We start from the raw sequence: 19,965 nt of genomic DNA, 5'->3' as shown, positions 1-19,965 counted from the left end.
ATCCAAACAAATCGTATAATTAAAGCTGCTTTTCATGATCTAAACCTTTGACATGGGCCATTTTGTTGGATAAAAACATTGGCATGCTTGGGCCATTCAGTGGATCCAAATTGTTCACATAATTCAGCTTATTCGGCGATCCAAACTCATCATGCGATTGAAGCTGCTTTTCATGATCCAAACTCATTATATGATTGAAGCTACTTTTCATGATCCAACCTAATCATGTTTTTAAAGCGGCTTTTCATGGTCCAAACTCATCATATGATTGAACCTACTTTTCATGATCCAAACTCATCATATGATTGAACCTACTTTTCATGATCCAAACTCATCATATGATTAAAGCGGCTTTTCATGATCCTTGACAATGGATATGCTAAGTTGATCCATGCCCAAAATTTTGTAGGACCCTCTTCAGCTTTACCAATGATCCAAACTGTTGGCATGCTTGGGCCATTCAGTGGATCCAAATTGTTCATATGATATGGCTTATTCAGCGATCCAAACTCATCATACGATTGAAGCTCCCATTTCTACTGATCCAAACCTTCAAAATGGGCCATTTCGATGGATAAAAAACGTTGGTATGCTTAGGCCATTCAGTGGATCCAAATTGTTCATATAATTCGGCTTCTTCGGCGATCCAAGCTCATCATACGATTGAAGCTGCTTTTCATAATCCAAACTCATCATATGATTAAAGCTACTTTTCATGATCCTTGGCAATGGATATGCTAAGTTGATCCATGCCCAAAATTTTGTAGTACCATCTTTAACTTTACTAATGATCCAAACTGTTCATATGATTTGGCCCATTTATTGTGATCCAAACCTTTGACATGCTTGGGCCATTTCAATGGATCAAAACCTTTAACGTGCTTTGGCCAATTCAGCGGATTTGACTTCTTATATCATTCGGCCCTTCAGCGATCCAAATGGATGATATGATTCGTCCTGTTGTTAGTGATCTAAACTCATCATATGATTGAAGCCTCTTTCCATGAGCCATCCCAATGGATATGTTAAGTTGATCCATCTATTCGTAATATTTGAGGTTGGTTCTCAGTGATTCAGGTCGTTAATTTCGTAAGACCCTCTTCAGTTCTATACCCAATTCAAACAATCAAGTTCTTTTTACACCGATCCAAATTCATATGATTTTGCCCGTTTCTATTGATACAAACCTTTGACATGGGACATTCGGTGAATCCAAATTGTTCACATAATTCAGCTTATTCAGCGATCCAAACTCGTCATACGATTGAAGCTGTTTTTCATGATCCAAACTCATCATATGATTAAAGTTGCTTTTCATGATCCTTGGCAATGGATATGGTAAGTTGATCCATGCACAAAATTATGTAGGACGACCCTCTTCAGCTATACAAATGATCCAAATTGTTAATATGATTTGGCCCACTTCTAGTCATCCAAACCTTTAACATGTTTGGGTTATTTCAATGGATCAAAACCTTTAACATGCTTGGGCCATTTAACAGATTTAAACTTCTTATATGATTCGGCCTATTCACTGAGCCAATTGCATCATATGATTCGTGCTTCTATTAGTGATCTATTCTCATCATATGATTGAAGCCTCTTTCCGTGACCCATCCCAATGGATATGTTAAGTTAGGTTCATCTATTCATAATATTTGAGGTTGGTTCTCAATGATCCACATCGTTAATTTCGTAGGACCCTCTTTAGTTCTATACACAATTCAAACAATCAATTTTCTTTTTACAACAATCCAAATTCATATGATTTGGCCCATTTCTAGTGATCCAAACTCTTGACATGGGCCATTTCGATGGATAAAAAACATTGACATGCTTGCAACATTCAGTGGATCCAAATTGTTCATATGATTCAGCTCATTTGGCGATCCAAACTCATTATACAATTGAAGCTGCTTTTCATGATCCAAACTCATTATACGATTGATGCTACTTTTCATGATCCATGGCAATGGATATGCTAAGTTGATCCATGTGCTAAAATTTGTAGGACCCTCAGCTTTACGAATGATCTAAACTGTTCATATGATTTGGCCCATTTCTACTGATCCAAACCTTTGACATGCTTGAGCCATTTCAATGGATCAAAACCTTTGACGTGCTTCGGCCATTTCAACGGATTTGAACTTTTTATATGATTCGGCCCATTCAGCGATCCAAATGCATCATATGATTCATGCTGCTATTAGTGATCTAAACTCATTCTCTTTCCATGACCCATCTTAATGGATATGTTAAGTTCGATCGATCTATTCATAATATTTGAGGTTGGTTCTCAATGATCCACATCGTTAATTTTTTAGGACCCCCTTCAGTTCATTACGCAATTCAAACAATCAGGTTTCTTTTTACAACGATCCAAATTCATATGATTTGGCCCATTTCCAGTGATCCAAATCTTTAACAAGGGCCATTTCGATGGATAAAAAACATTGACATGTTTGGGCCATTCAGTGGATCCAAATCGTTCATATGATTTGGCTCATTTGGCGATCGACCCTCGTCATACGATTGAAGCTCCTTTTCATATCCAAACTCATCATATGATTAAAGCAGCTTTTCATGATCCAAACTCATCATATGATTGAAGCTGCTTTTCATGATCCAAACTCATCATATGATTGAAGCTGCCTTTCATGATCCAAACTCATCATATGATTGAAGTTGCTTTTCATGATCTAAACTCATCATATGATTAAAGTTGCCTTTCATGATTTAAACTCATCATATGATTGGCAATGTATATGCTAAGTTGATCCATGCCCTAAATTTTGTAGATCCCTCTTCAGGTTTACAAATCATCCAAATTATTGATATGATTTGGATCATTTCAATGGATTAAAACCTTTGAGGTGCTTGGGCCATTTCAATGGATTTGAACTTTTCTTATATGATTCGGCCCATTCAGCGATCCAAATGCATCATATGATTCGTGCTTCTGTTAGTGATCTAAACTAATTCATATCATTTGGCACATTTCCAGTGATCCAAATCTTTAATATGGGCCATTTCAATGGATCAAAAACATTGATAGGCTTGGGCCATTCAGTGGATCCAAATCGTTCATCTGATTTGTCTCATTTGGCGATCGACACGCATCATATATTTAATGGTGCTTTTCATGTCCAAACTCATCATATGATTAAAGCTTCTTTTCATGATCCAAACTCATCATATGATTAAAGTTGCCTTTCATGATCCAAACTCATCATATGATTAAAGCTGCCTTTCATGATCCAAACTCATCATATGATTGGCAATGTATATGCTAAGTTGATCCATGCCCTAAAATTTGTAGATACCTCTTCAGGTTTACAAATGATCCAAACTGTTCATATGATTTGGCCCATTTCAATGGATCTAAACCTTTGACGTGCTTTGGCCATTTCAATGTATTTGAATTTCTTATATGATTCTGCCCAATCAGCGATCCAGATGCATCATATGATTCGTGCTGCTGTTAGTGATCTAAACTAATCATATGATTGAAGCCTCTTTCCGTGACCCATCATAATAGATATTTTAAGTAAGATCAATCTATTCATAATCTTTGACGTCAGTTCTCAGCGATCCACATCATTAATTTTGTAGGACCCTCTTCAGTTCGATACACAATTCAAACAATCAGGTTTCTTTTTTCAATGATCCATATTCATATGATTTGGCCCATTTCTAGTTATCCATATATTTGACTTGGGCTATTTCGATGGATAAAAAACATTGACATGTATGAGGCATTCAGTGGATCCAAATAGTTCAAATAATTCAGCTCATTCGGCGATCGACACTCATCATACGATTGAAGGTGCTTTTCATGATCCAAACTCATCATATGATTAAAGCTGCTTTTCATGATCCAAACTCATTATATAATTAAAGTTGCTTTTCATGATCCAAACTCATCATATGATTGAAGCTGCTTTACATGATCCATGGCAATGTAAATGCTAAGTCGATCCATGCCCTAAATTTCATAGATCCCTCTTCAGGTTTACAAATGATCCAAACCGTTCATATGATTTGGCCCATTTCAATGGATCAAAACCTTTGACGTGCATGGGCCATTTCAATGTATTTGAATTTCTTATATGATTCGGCCCATTCAGCGATCCAAATGCATCATATGATTCGTGCTGCTGTTAGTAATCTAACTAATCATATGGATGAAGTCTCTTTCTATGACCCATCCCAATGGATATGTTAAGTTAGATCCATCTATTCATAATATTAGACGTTAGTTCACAGTGATCCACATCGTTAATTTTGTAGGACCCTCTTTAATTCGATACGCAATTCAAACAATCAAGTTTCTTTTTTCAACGATCCAAATTCATATGATTTGGCCCATTTCTAGTGATTTAAATCTTTGACATGGGCTATTTTGATGGATAAAAAACATTGATATGCATGGGCCATTCAGTGGATCCAAATAGTTCATATGATTCGGCTCATTCAGCGATCGACACTCATTATATGATTGAAGGTGCTTTTCATGATACAAACTCATCATATGATTTAAGCTACTTTTCATGATCTAAACTTATCATATGATTGAAGCTGCTTTTCATAATCCAAACTCATCATATGATTAAAGCTGCTTTTCATGATCCAAACTCATCATATGATTAAAGCTGCCTTTCATGATCCAAACTCATCATATGATTGGCAATGTATATGCTAAGTTGATCCATGCCTTACATTTTGTAGATCCCTCTTCAGGTTTACAAATGATCCAAACTGTTCATATGATTTGGCCCATTTCAATGGATCAAAACCTTTGACATGCTTTGGCTATTTCAATGTATTTGAATTTCTTATATGATTTGGCTCATTGAGCGATCCAAATGCATCATATGATTCATGTTGCTGTTAGTGATCTAAACTAATCATATTATTGAAGCCTCTTTCCGTGACCCATCCCAATGGATATGTTAAGTTAGATCAATCTATTCATAATATTTGACGTTAGTTCTCAGTGATCCATCGTTAATTTTCTAGGACCCTCTTTAGTTCGATACGCAATTCAAACAATCAGGTTTCTTTTTTCAACAATCCAAATTCATATGATTTGACCCATTTCTAGTGATCCAAATCTTTGACATGGGCTATTTTGATGGATAAAAAACATTGACAGGCATAGGCCATTCAGTGGATACAAATAGTTCATATGATTTCGCTCATTCGGCGATCGACACTCATCATACGATTAAAGCTGCTTTTCATGATCCAAACTCATCATATGATTAAAGGTGCTTTTCATGATCCAAACTCACCATATGACTAAAGTTGTTTTACGTGATCCATGGCAATGTAAATGCTAAGTTGATCCATGCCCTAAATTTTATAGATCCCTCTTCAGTTTACAAATGATCCAAACCGTTCATATGATTTGGATCAAAACCTTTGACGTGCTTGGGCCATTTCACAACGTATTTGAATTTCTTATATGATTTGGCTCATTGAGCGATCCAAATGCATCATATGATTCATACTGCTGTTAGTGATCTAAACTAATCATATGATTGAAGCCTCTCTCTGTGACCCATCCCAATGGATATGTTAGGTTAGATCCATCTATTCATAATATTTGACGTTAGTTCTCATTGATCCACATTGTTAATTTTGTTGGACCCTCCTCAGTTTGATACGCAATTCAAACAATCAAGTTTCTTTTTTCAACGATCCAAATACATATGATTTGGCCTGTTTCTAGTGATCCAAATCTTTGACATGGGCTATTTTGATGGATAAAAAACATTGATATGCATGGGCCATTCAATGGATCCAAATCGTTCATATGATTTGGCTCATTCGGCGATCGACACTCATCATACAATTGAAGCTGCTTTTCACGATCCAAACTCTTCATATGATTAAAGCTGCTTTTCATGATCCAAACTCATCATATGATTAAAGCTGCTTTTCATGATCCAAACTTATCATATGATTGAAGTTGCTTTACATGATCCATGGCAATGTATATGCTAAGTTGATCCATGCCCTAAATTTTATAGATCACTCTTCAGGCTTACAAATGATCCAAACTATTCATATGATTTGGACCATTTCTAATGATCCAAATCTTTGACATTGGCTAGTTCGATGGATAAAAAACATTGACATTCTTAGGCCATTCAGTGGATCCAAAACGTTCATATGATTTGGTGCATTTGGCGATCGAAACGCATCATACGATGGAAGCTACTTTTCATGTCCAAACTCATCATATGATTAAAGTAGCTTTTAATGATCCAAACTCATCATATGATTGAAGCTGCTTTTCATGATCCAAACTCATCATATGATTAAAGTTGCCTTTCATGATCCAACCTCATCATATGATTGGCAATGTATATGCTAAGTTGATCTATGCCCTAAATTTTGTAGATACCTCTTCAGGTTTACAAATGATCCAAACTGTTCATATGATTTGGCCCATGTTAAAGGATCAAAACCTTTGACATGCTTTGGCCATTTCAACGTATTTGAATTTCTTATATGATTCAGCCCATTCAGCGATCCAAATGCATCATATGATTCATGCTGTTGTTAGTGATCTAAACTAATCATATGATTGAAGCCTCTTTCCATGACCCATCCCAATGGATATTTTAAGTTAGATCAATCTATTCATAATATTTGACGTTAGTTCTCAGTGGTCCACATCATTAATTTTGTAGGACCCTCTTTAGTTCGATACGTAATTCAAACAATCAGGATTCTTTTTTCAAGGATCCAAATTCATATGATTTGGCCCATTTCTAGTTATCCAAATATTTGACATGGGCTATTTCGATGGATTAAAAACATTGACATGCATGGGCTATTCATTGGATCCAAATAGTTAATATGATTCGGCTCATTCGGCGATCGACACTCATACGATTGAAGGTGCTTCTCATGATCCAAACTCATCATATTATTAAAGATGCTTTTCATGCTCCAAACTCATCATATGATTAAAGGTGCTTTTCATGATCAAAACTCAACATATGATTGAAGCTGCTTTTCTTTGATTTAAATTCATCATTTGATTGAAGCTGCTTTTCATGATCTATGGCAATGGATATGCTATGTTAATCCATGCCCTAAATTTTGTGGATCCCTCTTTAGCTATTCAAATGATCCATACTATTCATATGATTTGGCCCATTTCTAGTGATCCAAACCTTTAACATGCTTGGGCCAAAACCTTTGATGTGCTTGGGCCATTTCAACTTCTTACATGATTCGAACCATTCAGTGATCCAAATTCATCATATGATTCATGCCGCTGTTAGTGATCTAAACTACTCATATGATTGAAGCCTCTTTCCATAACCTATCCCAATGGCAATGTTAAGTTAGATCCATCTATTCATAATATTTGAGGTTGGTTCTCAGTGATCTACATCGTTAATTTTGTAGGACCCTCTTCAGTTCGATACGCTATTCAAAAATGGGCCATTTCAATTGTTGAGTGACTACCGAGTTTATACTTTTGAGCAAAAAATTTCAGACTATAGAGACTTCTATTCTTGTTTTCTTTTCTTTTCTTTTTTTTTCTGTTTTGGTCAAGAGTTCATTCTTTTAGAGCTCATCTTGGAAAGAACCACTAGTTTTGATGTTGTTTTGGTTTTGGAAATGGGATGTATGGCTTTTATAGCTTCAAAGAGTTGGGCTGATTGGATTTTTCTTTTCACTTTCAGATTAAAAGATGCTCTGGTGTTGTTAGTTACTGGTGAACAGAGAAGTCATTGGTGATTTTTTTTATGCTCTTCTATTTTTAGTGAATCACACCTCAGAGACAATACAAGCAGTAGATTCAATTTCCCTTTGAAATAGTAGATTCAACAACTTCAAACCTGAAAGCCCCTCCTGATGCTGTTAAAATGATACATCGAAGTACACCCTCTGGCAAGCCCTGGATACACCTGGAGACAGAATGAACTCTTAGCTTCTCTAAGCGGTTTTCGTGAACTTGAGCCACATATTCTAAGATGGGTATTCAAATAGTTAAACAAATAAATAAGCAAAAATATCTATCGTATGCCACTGGTAAGGAAATAAATGAAACTGAAGAATAAGCTTCTAACTATAAGCAGATGGTGAATCTGCAGAATGTTCTGAATGGCAGATGGTGACTTCCTAACAATAAGCTTATATTCCTGAAATATAGCAAAATGTTCTGAATATGCAGGAAGTATTTTTACTTTATACTTGTGCGCCAGAGGAAGTGAAAAAGGACCTCCAGCAATCAGGGTCTCTTTATTCGCCAATGCTATGTCTTTCCCTGCCTCTATTGCAGCCACAGTAGGCTTTGATAATAGAAAGAGATGAATACTCAACCAGCTTGGTATTAATTTTGGTGTATAAGATGACTTTTCAAATCAGGACATATACCAAGATGCATAATCTATGGTGCAAAAATAAATTGTATTATCTATAAGAGAATTTTATTATGATCAATCAAAAGGAATTCTGCTTTTACCTTCAAACCTGCACAGACTACTATTCCTGTGACTACTGTGACAGCATCTGGGTGGCGAGCAACCTGAAAATTTTTAAAGCTACGATTTTGAAATCACATACTTGGCATACAAATACTTTGAATCAGACTGCAAATTACAGAACCCAGTTTAGATATATTGTGAAAAAAAAAATTACACTTATTTGATTAGCTGACTATATGATTGATGGACATTTATTGGAGGTTATAAATGAAAAGATCTATCTGTACTAATTCAACAAGTGTCCACAATCAGTGGTTAGAATTTGTCGACCAATCTGATTCTCAGAGTGTGACATTCCCTAATCTTTTCTTCTTCTTCTTCTTTCTTTCTTTTGTGTGTGTGTGTGTGCGCGCGTGTGTGTGACCATGTTTAACTCAAAAGGTCAGGACTGTACTAGTTGTTTTCTCTTTTGTATCATTATTGACTAATGGAAATTTGGGGATTAACAAGCACGCCTTCAGGTTCCTGAAACAGTTGTCCAGCAGATATTTTTGCTAAACAGACTTGATGTGGAGCTTTATAAGCATGCTCAGGACATCTTTGTACAACTGCGGAAACATCTTGCCGAGAAGTTGATTAAAGTGGTAAGTCTGGATTCCTAAGATTGTGTTAGGTCACATATGATACAAATCACTCGTATTCAGTTGGCTATCTTCCTGAAGATCCACCACATGCTTCTCTCGGAGATTGTAAAATTATAGCGCATCTAGCAAAGCTGTTCCAGCCCCCTGCTTCGCCGTTCTGTTCAGATGATCGGTTTCAAATGTATTGTAACCATTGGAATGGAAAACTAGCCAGAAGATTAAGACGTGTTTGAATGTACAGTTTAACTGAATCAAAATAGTTAAATGACAGAGTGTGAATGGCCAAAAGTGGAGGTGGGGGCATTGTGGTCTATAATAATAACCAACTGCCAATTACAATTCCATGTGTCTCAAGTTGGCTTGAAACAATGAAAATTGCTTCTGCACCCCTTCCACGAAAATCTCTCTCTAGACTCTAAAAACACCTAAATGCCCCAGAGAAAGCCCAAAAGCTTCATCTTATTTCTCTGAGGAGCGATGGAGAATGCGATGCTCTAAGGAAAGTCTAGTTAGGATGGTCTGAACTGGTGAGATCTTACCCTTGGTTTCTTTTCGTAGTTAGCTTAATCTTAGTATTAGTTTTGATCTCATATCTTTCTTTTCTAGTTCATCCCATTTCTTTTCCTTTTGTTGGATTCATCCATCAATCTTTTCAAAACTCTTTGCATCTTGCTCCCCTATGGAACAAGCTTGTATTCAAGTAGGGAGGCACATTGTTGCTAATTCTGCATTGTTTTATTTTCTTGTAGCACTATTCGTCAAGGAAAGAGGTTACAATAAGCTCAGGTGTTCAAGTACGGTTAGGTTTTCACTTTGTAAAAGTGGGATCCCTTGGTTTAGTGGTCCAAATAGATGCTATGCTTGGATCCACTCTGCACTGGCCCACAACCAAAAACCCCCATGTGGGAAAATCCTAACCCTTCAATGTGAGCCTAGCATATGCCGTTGAGAAAAAGTATAACAACAATCCACATTCAACCAATACAAAAGCTAGAGATCAAATGGATATGATCTTCCAATACGAGGGATATTCATTGTATAGACCATCCACATAGGGACCAATCAAATCAATAGCTTGGGTAATTGAAACACAGGCCTCACGATCGCATACAAGCCACACCTCCACCAAAAGGGGGTCCTAAGATGGGCCGTACAGGTCACAACCGGCCAGTGGAAGGTCAGATCAAAATCAGTCATCTGACAACAGTAAGGCCTACAAATCCAATTGGATTGCCAAAAGCAATGATTGATTGGACTTTTTATGGCTATGTACAAACCATATGAGTGAAAGAGGGCTTTTGTACAAACAATACATCCCTAGGGCCATGCACTTGTATAATTGGTCTTTGAGTAGTATTTGGACTCTTTTATTTGGTTTCGTTGTTTAAGCTTCTTCCCTTCTTTTTTGCATCTTTAAATAGGTTAAATGAGTGAAGGGAGTATGTGTGTCGACCAATAGGATTAGAGTATTTATTTCCACTTGGGTTTCTTGTATGAGTTATATCATACTGAGTGATACTCAAGTTGGCTGCCCAAATAGCTTATGAATGATTTGGATGGAAAATGAAGTCATTCTATTAAAAATTTTGTGGGCCATGAAAGTTTTGGCTATGCTGATATTTGTGTTTTCCCTTCATCCAGGTCTATGTGACCATATCAACAGGTTGATGTCAAATAATCATTATAGTTGACCCTATGAAGCTTTTAATCATGGGCGTTCAATGACCCTTGTTTCCTGTAGTGTTGTCTAGATGTTGTGTCTGCTTCATTTTTGGGATTGTACCATAAAATTAGTTGGCAATGCATACAGCATCGAGGTGGGTGTTCACTCCCCAAGTATAGGGTTGTGATGTAGTAATAAACTCGGTAAGACCGAGGTCGAATCCACAGGGACTGATACCTGTACGTTATCTGAAACCAAGTAGAACTAGAACTAGACTAAGATGTGATTTAAACCAAATAGAATTTAAGAAATAATTGTGAAAGAATTATCTAAGACTTTAAGGAATTCAGAGAAAGGGAACTAGGGATTCAGAGGATCCACTTGTAGAGATCAGGGAGATCGTATGCCAGGATCACAACTTATGGAAATTTACTGAACTGCCATTGATATAGGTTTCAAGAGATGAAAGGTGTATGAATTAGAATGGATTCCATCACCAAACCATGCCCAGGAGACAAAGCAAACAACAGAATTAATCTAATTATCAATCAATCAACATGCCATGAAGATCAGGAAAGTACTGTCATCCTACCATGCCCATGGGACAATGATGAATAACAGGGCTTCCTGATGTCATAAACATCAAAAAGACATAGAAACATGCTCAAAGCCATCGCAGACCTATTGTAATTTTAGTCACAACAGACCATTAAAAACTGAAAACATTCCCTCACAATCAACCCAATACCAAATCCATTCAGTTTAAAATAGAATTAAAGGCATAAAATTCTTCCCATCACGCTACAAGCTTCACCCCTTAGCCCTAGCTAAGGGTTATAGCCACACATGAATGGGCTAAAATAAACAAATAAACAAAAGAAAAGGAAGAAAATCAATAAAAGGAAAAGAAAAAGGAAACAAAAGAATTTCCCTGTTTTCTCCTTCAATCATCCAAGCCTGCTCCTGAGATCACGTGCATCCTCCCCAGCCATTGAAAAACTCCAAGCCGTGCTCACGTCCTCAGCCTTCCCTGCTCCTGTTCCAGCAGCTGATGCAGCAGACCGTCCTTCTTCTTTTTTTCACAACCAAAACCGGCTCCTCCCCCACACGCTCCAGCGGTGTCTTCTCACGCTCCAGCAGCCAACCTCCTCACGTCCCTCCAAAAAACTTCCCTTCATCAGCCACCGATCTCTCTCTACCTTATAGGCAGCCGAACCTATCCCCTGAAGGCGTGCTGAAGGGGGACTCTTTTCTCCCCGTCTTCGATCAGGAATCTCCGCAAAAACAATCGGTGCGGAAACTCCATTTACGCAGCAAGACAATATTGCTGATTTGCGTTAGCTGCAGGACCCATGATTTGAGTCTAAGGAGAAATCCACCCCGTCCATTAGATGAGGCTAGAAATTATGGTCTAGAATATATATTTTTGGTCCTCTGCTAATGCGGCATACTGCATATTTTATCCGCCATCCATCTTGCGTTTGAAGTATTGAAATCCGATCATCGCTATCTCTTGGACTTTTGTCACCTAGGTCTTGCTCAGATGGACCAAAGGATTCTAATGGATGGTCCGGATTGGACCTTTGAGTTCAGATGGTGGCCCACAAGGATCAACCGGCGCCCCTGTTTCATGCCAGAAGAAACGGAAGTTTCCGTCTTTTGATTGAGAGTCGGTGGGGCCCATGAACACTATCATAAAGTAAATCCACTCCGTTCATAAGATTCGTGACAAAATTTTGGTAAGAGGGATGGATTTTGGATCAGATTCGGCGTGGGCCCACGGAAGAAATCAGCTGCAATAGTTGTAGGGCAGTCCATTTGTGACCATTGAAACCAACAAGTGTGCATGCATGTGTGCATAAAGTTAACATGGGTTTAAATCGAGCCCCTCTGCATGATGGGCGGCTCGGATTGAGCATTTGGACCATGATGATGGCCCACTGAGATCATTCTCATGACAGAAACGGAGTTCACGTAAACAGAGTCTGTGTTGCCATGCACTCTTAGTGCAAAAAGTGTAGTATATACACCGTATAATGATTATGAGAAATCCACACCATTCATCTTATTCTCCATTTCATTTGAACCGTGGGGACCAAAGTAAAGCGTATCTGGACAGCGGGTGGGCCCCAAATCAGGGTTTTATGGGCTGATCTGTTAGTTCAACCACTTTCACGAGGATCCAATGGCTGAAATTTGACGTGTACGGTTAGTTTTGGTCCTCGAGCCATGTATAAAGTTTTGAGCTGATCGGATGGCAAGAACCCCGTGATCTTGCATTTTTCACCAATTTCGGACCTCTTTAATGTGAATGGCCTGCTTTCCTCGGATCCTTGATGTATAATTCCATCGCTCTTGGTCTCCTAGAGTCCGTCCCTTGCCTTGGTGATTCAGGAGCGTCAAATCCATGCATTTGATACTATTTTTCAGTCCACGCTCCTGATTCCTCCTTGCAACAGAAACATGATTAAAATGAGATATTAAATGGTACCATGTTCATAAATCTAGGCAACAACTGGGTCCGATATGCAATATTTGACCCTCAACACAACCCCTAACCAGCATTTTGCTAGTCCCGAGCAAAGTATGCGAAAAATAAATTGAGAATTACAGGATAATTTCTACAACTCAAGGAATTTATGGAAAATAGTTCAGATACTCGAATTCTAAGATTCATGAATGTTGGCATTACTTTTTCCTGAAATCAAGCTCACGGTAAACTTCATAATCAAGTTCAAAATATTAGTCCATCAATTAGAACAATTCTAAACATTAAACTCCATTGATGCATAGTCTAATCTTGAAACATTAAAATTCACTTCTCTATTTAAGGATATCATTGGTAACCAATAGGAGAATTCACGATAACCAGAACTTGTCTCACACATTATCTTTTTATTCTTTTAATTTTTTGACTTTTCCATTGAAAGTAATGTCAAGAAGGGGAATCAAATCCTTACCTATAGGGAGCAAACCTAAGGTAAAGACTGTACACCCAACTTGTTCACATATCATTCATGGGGAATTAAATCTACACCTATAGGGAGCAAACCTATGGTGTAGACCATTCACCTAATCCTTTCAATTTTCCAAGTTGGTTCCTTTCATGTTTAGTGATTACTAAGTTAATCCTTTAATATCGAACTGAAACCTTAATATGCAAGCGAGATGTGTCCTGCGAATTTATGACTCAATCAATGTTTACAAATTCTAATAATGGATTAACAATTCAAACTTAGCTCTGAAATTTGATAGATGACTGAATCCAAGAGTCATAAAGTACCAACATCACGCATCTTGTAGTTCTAAATCCAAGATGGCCGTTAAAATCGCTTCGAATTCATATGAAATTCTAGAAAAATTTTTAAAAATTTTCACTTTCACAATCTCTGCTCATGACTAGGAACATACTGATTAGGAAGCCTAATCTCCCACCCCCAACCTAAAATCTACATTGTCCTCAATGTAAAAGAAATAAGTATGCAATGCACATGGGACAAAATGAGTAAATGAGAAGTAATGGGAAGATAGTACCTGGATGATGCATAGAGAGACACTTTTCAAGAGATCACAGCCTGGGCACCGATCAGCACGAGAGAAAAGGCAACAAAAATGACACAAAATAAAATCCTACCTATACCACTTTCGTAGGTGCTCTCGATTGCATTTAGCGTATGCAACAAGCCTTTAAACCCCTAGGTTACCCCTAGTGGACGAGTTGTAGTCTCGTGAGGGTTTGCAGCAATGTTACCCACAAACATTGAACTAACTAATTATCGAAATGGAATAAAGAGCTGGGTTGCCTCCCAGGAGCGCTAAGTTTACTGTCTTCAGCCAGACAAATAAGACAACTACTCTAGTCCTAAGAAAACAGGAAACCTACCTATACCTCCATCAGACTAGGAGATCAATCCTGATAAACAGGATCAGTCAGAGGCATGGACATGTCCTCTGAATCAAATTTCTCGACAAATGGTTTCAATCGATGGCCATTGACTTTAAACTCCTTGCCATTGTCGGGATCTCTTATCTCAACGGCCCCATGAGGAAAAACCGTAACAACCATGTAAGGGCCGGTCCAACGAGATCGAAGCTTACCCGGAAAGAGATGTAATCGAGAATTGTACAAAAGGACCTTCTGACCAGGCGTGAATGATTTCCGCAAAATGTGTTGATCATGAAATGCTTTCATCTTGTCCTTGTAAATTCTCGAATTATCGTACGCATCTTTCCGGATTTCTTCAAGTTCATTCAATTGAAGTTTGCGTAGCGAGCCAGCGTTGTCCAGATTGAAATTAAGATTTTTGATCGCCCAGTACGCTTTATGTTCCAACTCCACAGGCAAGTGACAAGCTTTTCCATAGACAAGTCTAAAGGGAGACATTCCAATAGGGGTTTTAAAGGCAGTACGGTATGCCCATAAGGCATCGGTCAGTCGGATTGACCAATCCTTACGATCAGGGTTAACCGTTTTCTCCAAAATGTGTTTAATCTCCCTATTGGAAATCTCAGCTTGTCCACTTGTCTGTGGATGGTATGGGGTGCTCACCTTATGAGAGATACCGTATTTCTTCATTAAGCTCTCGAATGGTCTATTACAAAAGTGTGAGCCCCCATCACTAATGATGGCTCGAGGCGTTCCAAATCGAGAAAGGATGTTCTCTTTCAGGAATTTAATGACCGTGCGATGGTCATTCTTTCGACACGGAATCGCTTCGACCCATTTAGTGACATAATCCACGGCGAGCAAAATATACAGATTTCCAAACGATTGGGGGAATGGTCCCATGAAATCGATACCCCAACAATCAAATGCTTCAATGATAAGGATGGGATTCAAAGGCATCATATTTCGACGGGACAATGCTCCCAATTTCTGACAACGCTCACAAGCTTTGCAAAACTCATGAGTGTCCCTGAATATAGTGGGCCAGTAAAAGCCACACTGCAGAATCTTGGCCGTGGTCTTTTTAGCAGAAAAGTGACCACCACAGGCCTCTGAATGACAGAAGGAGATGACACTCTGATGGTCATCGTCTGGTACACATCTCCTTAGGATTTGGTCTGGGCAATATTTAAATAAATAAGGATCGTCCCAGAAAAAGTTGCGCACCTCGGTGAAGAATTTCTTCTTATCTTGCGCAGTCCACTGTGTTGGTATGGCACCTGTAGCAAGATAATTAGCAATATCAGCAAACCAAGGTGAATGGGAGACTCTGAACAGTTGTTCATCAGGGAACATGTCATTGATATGGGTCGCCTCAAGGGAATCAGAGGTATTAAGGCGAGAAAGGTGATCGGCCACTACGTTCTCTACTCCCTTTTTATCTTTAATTTCCAAATCGAATTCTTGAAGTAGGAGGATCCATCGTATCAGGCGGGGCTTAGAATCATTCTTAGAAAGAAGATACTTAAGTGCCGCATGATCTGTGTAGATAATGATCTTGGATCCGATCAAGTAGGACCTAAATTTGTCCAAGGCGAACACTACAGCTAAGAGTTCCTTTTCCGTAGTCGAGTAGTTCACCTGGGCAGGATTTAGAGTCCTACTCGCGTAATGAATGACGTAGGGTTTCTTATCTTTTCTCTGGCCTAGGACCGCCCCAAGAGCATAATCAGAAGCGTCGCACATAAGCTCAAAAGGGAGGCTCCAGTCGGGTGGCTGCATGATGGGTGCAGTGGTTAACGTGCCCTTAAGCTTGGTGAAAGCTTCCTGGCACTGCTCCTACGGAGCATCCTTTTGAAGAAGATTACATAAAGGACGAGAGAGAAGACTAAAGTCCTTTATGAATCGCCTGTAAAATCCTGCGTGTCCTAAAAAGGATCGCACGTCTCTGATGTTCTTGGGTGGAGGTAGATTAGAGATAAGATCTATTTTTGCCTTATCTACCTCGATTCCTTTGGACGAGATGATATGCCCAAGGACAATTCCCTTGAACCATGAAATGGCACTTCTCCCAATTAAGTACCAAGTTCTTCTCTTCACATCTTTTCAGCACACATTTAAGACTTTCCAAGCACTTGCTGAAAGATGGACCGTAAACAGAGAAATCGTCCATGAAGACCTCTAAATATTGCCCCACCATATCAGAAAAAATACTAAGCATACATCGCTGAAAAGTGGCAGGGGCATTACATAGTCCGAATGGCATCCTTCGATAGGCAAAGGTGCCGTAGGGACATGTAAATGTGGTCTTTTCCTGGTCTTCAGGGGCTATCTCTATTTGGTTGTAGCGAATACCCGTCAAGAAAACTATAATAGGAATGACCACTAACCTTTCCAGGATCTGATCAATGAATGGTAAGGAAAGTGGTCTTTCCTCGTGACGGTATTCAACTTCCCGTAGTCAATGCACATTCTCCAACCGAGTGACTCTAGTTGCACGAGTTCATTATTAGCATTGGCTACGATGGTGATTCCAGGACTTCTTAGGGACCACTTGAGTTGGACTCACCCATTGACTATCGATATAGGGTATATAATACCCACGTCCAATAGTTTAAGAACCTCGGCTTTAACCACTTCCTTCATGTTTGGATTTAGTCTACGTTGTGGTTGCCGAGCGGTTTTTGCATTATCCTCAAGATATATGCGGTGAGTACAAATCGAGGGATCGATTCCCTTGAGGTCCGCTATCGTCCATCCTAGGGCTCCTTTATGCTCAATGAGAGTAGATATAAGCATACTCTCCTGTTCTTTCTCCAGGTGGGCAGAGATCACCACCGGGTATGTCTCATCTTGACCCAAATATGCATATTTCAAATCAGAGGGCAAAGGTTTTAGGTCAAGCTTCGGCGGCTTGAGGTTAGACGGTAGAGGCACTACATCAGTTTGTGGTAATTCTTCAAATTGTGGCCTCCATCGGTTAACTTCAAGTACCGGTGCAGTATCAAGCAAGGCGCACGTCTCCCTAATCATGTCATCATCAAAATCATGGGAGTGGGCCAGACACGTCTCTAGATGGTCGGAGGATAAGGTCCGAGGTGTCGTATCTTCCACGAAAGAGTCAATCATGTTAATGTCGTGGAAATCGTCATCATCCTCTGAGTTGCTGCCGTTATTGAAAAAAATGTTTGACTCCAATGTCAAATTTCCAAAAGACATAGTCATGATACCATTCCTGCAATTGATAATTGCATTTGACGTGGCAAGGAATGGGCGACCAAGAATGACAGGAATCTGAGTGCTCATGTTATTGATGGGTTCGGTGTCCAGGATGATAAAATCTACAGGGTAGTAAAATCTATCAACTTGGACCAACACATCCTCAATTATCCCTCTTGGTACACGAACAGAGCGATCAGCAAGTTGTAGTGTGGTTAGGGTGGGTTTTAATTCACCCAAACCTAACTGTTTGTATACCGAGTAGGGAATCAAATTGACGCTCGCTCCTAAGTCAAGAAGTGCGTGATCAATTCGATGGTTCCCGATTACACATGATATGGTTGGGCTACCGGGATCCTTGAATTTCTGCGGCACGTCTTGCTTCAGGATGGCACTCACTTTCTCGATCAAGAAGATTTTCTTTTGAATAATTTTCCGTCGCTTGGTCGTGCATAAGTCTTTTAGGAATTTGGCATATGAAGGTATCTGTTTAACGACATCAAGTAGAGGAATGTTGACTTTCACCTGTTTCAACACCTCTAGGATATCCTGAGAGTTAGAGAGAGGTTTTGGTGAAACCAACCGTTGGGGGAATGGAGCAACTGGCTTCTCTAGAAGTTCCGGTTCCACTTTTTGTGGGGCATCAGTGGATCCATCATTGTTGTCCTCTTCTGGTTCTTGAGGCTTTTCGGGCCTAACCGGAAGAGTTTTATCAATGATCTTCCCACTCCTAAGAGTGGTGATGGATTTAGCATGCCCCATCTGATTTGAAGAGCTGGGATCATTATTCTCATGCTGCGGTTTAGGATTGGGGAGAGGTTGTGCAAGAAGCATCCCCTTTTCTATAACCGTCATACGAGAATCTATCTTTTGCATAAAATCTGTAATTCCCCGCATTGCCTGAGCCAGCTCTTGTATGGGATTTTGAACCGGTTCCTCTTGAGGTTTCACTTGATTTGGATTTTGATTGAAGAAACCTGGAGGAGTCGCCGTTTGTCCATTTCTCCAACTGAAGTTTGGATGATTTTTCCAGCCAGGATTGTATGTGTTAGAGTTAGGTCCAGTAAAAGGTCTTTGATAATTATTTACGGCATTGGCTTGTTCATTCAACACTCCTCGAAAGGCAGGTATTGTAGGACAGTTTTCAGTTGTGTGAATGTTGCAATCACAGATGCCGCAAACAATTTCATTGACCTTATCCTTCTTTCCTTCCATGGCCTCAACTTTCCTTATGAGCGTAGTCACTTTACACTTGAGATCATCCTCTTCTTTCAAGAGATATAATCCACCTTTTTCCTTTAATTGAGTTGGCCTAGACATGGTGTTCGACTTTGGGTAATAGTCCCAAGATTGTGTTTTTTCAGCCAAACTATCGAGGTAGTCCCATACCTCGTCGATATCTTTATTAATGAACTCTCCATTACACATTGTCTCGACCATTTGGCGCATGGAAGATGTCAGTCCATCATAGAAAAAATTTGTAATGCGCCACGTTTCAAATCCGTGTTGTGGGCATGAACTGACCAAATCTTTGAACCTTTCCCAACATTGAAAGAATGTTTCATCTTCCTTTTGGGCAAAGTTCATGATCGCTTTTCTGAGGGTAATCGTTTTATGATGTGGGAAGAATTTTTTATGAATTCCCTCTGCATGTCGTTCCATGTGCCAATGGATCTAGGACGCAGTGAATGTAACCACGTCTTAGCTTTCTCTTTTAAGGAAAAAGGAAAGAGTTTCAGCCTAATTGTATCCTCAGATACATTAGGAAAACATAATGTAGCTATAATTTCATCGAACTCTTTCAAATGCAAATATGGACTCTCTGATTCAAGTCCATGGAATTTGGGAAGGAGTTGGATAACTCCTGGCTTGATGTCCATTTGTCCTGTATTTTCAGGAAAAATCATGCATGAGGGCGTACTCACTCCCGCCGGTTGTAAAAAATCTCGTAAAGTACGAGGCGGGGGTGCCTGTTGCACCTCATTTTCATCCTGGGTATCCTCCACCCTGGGTGGAAGTAGAGGAGGTTGGTCTTCAGCCATAACCTCAGTTAACTCAGGGGATTTCGAGCGGTGTCTAATCCTGCGATGGATAGTCAAC

At 39.2% G+C, this 19,965-nt stretch overlaps 1 non-coding gene across 1 annotated transcript; it reads left to right on the top strand.

Moving 5' to 3' along the window:
- The first annotated feature begins 19,363 nt into the window (after positions 1-19,363).
- Positions 19,364-19,470, top strand: LOC131241917 (small nucleolar RNA R71). The gene has a single exon (XR_009169478.1). It is a non-coding gene; the product is annotated as a small nucleolar RNA R71 (small nucleolar RNA).
- Positions 19,471-19,965: the final 495 nt, after the last annotated feature.

This window comes from Magnolia sinica, chromosome 3, assembly GCF_029962835.1.
Source record: "Magnolia sinica isolate HGM2019 chromosome 3, MsV1, whole genome shotgun sequence".
NCBI classification, from domain to species: domain Eukaryota; kingdom Viridiplantae; phylum Streptophyta; class Magnoliopsida; order Magnoliales; family Magnoliaceae; genus Magnolia; species Magnolia sinica.
The sequence above is the reverse complement of the archived record's forward strand: the minus strand, read 5'-3'. Positions and strand labels throughout refer to the sequence as shown.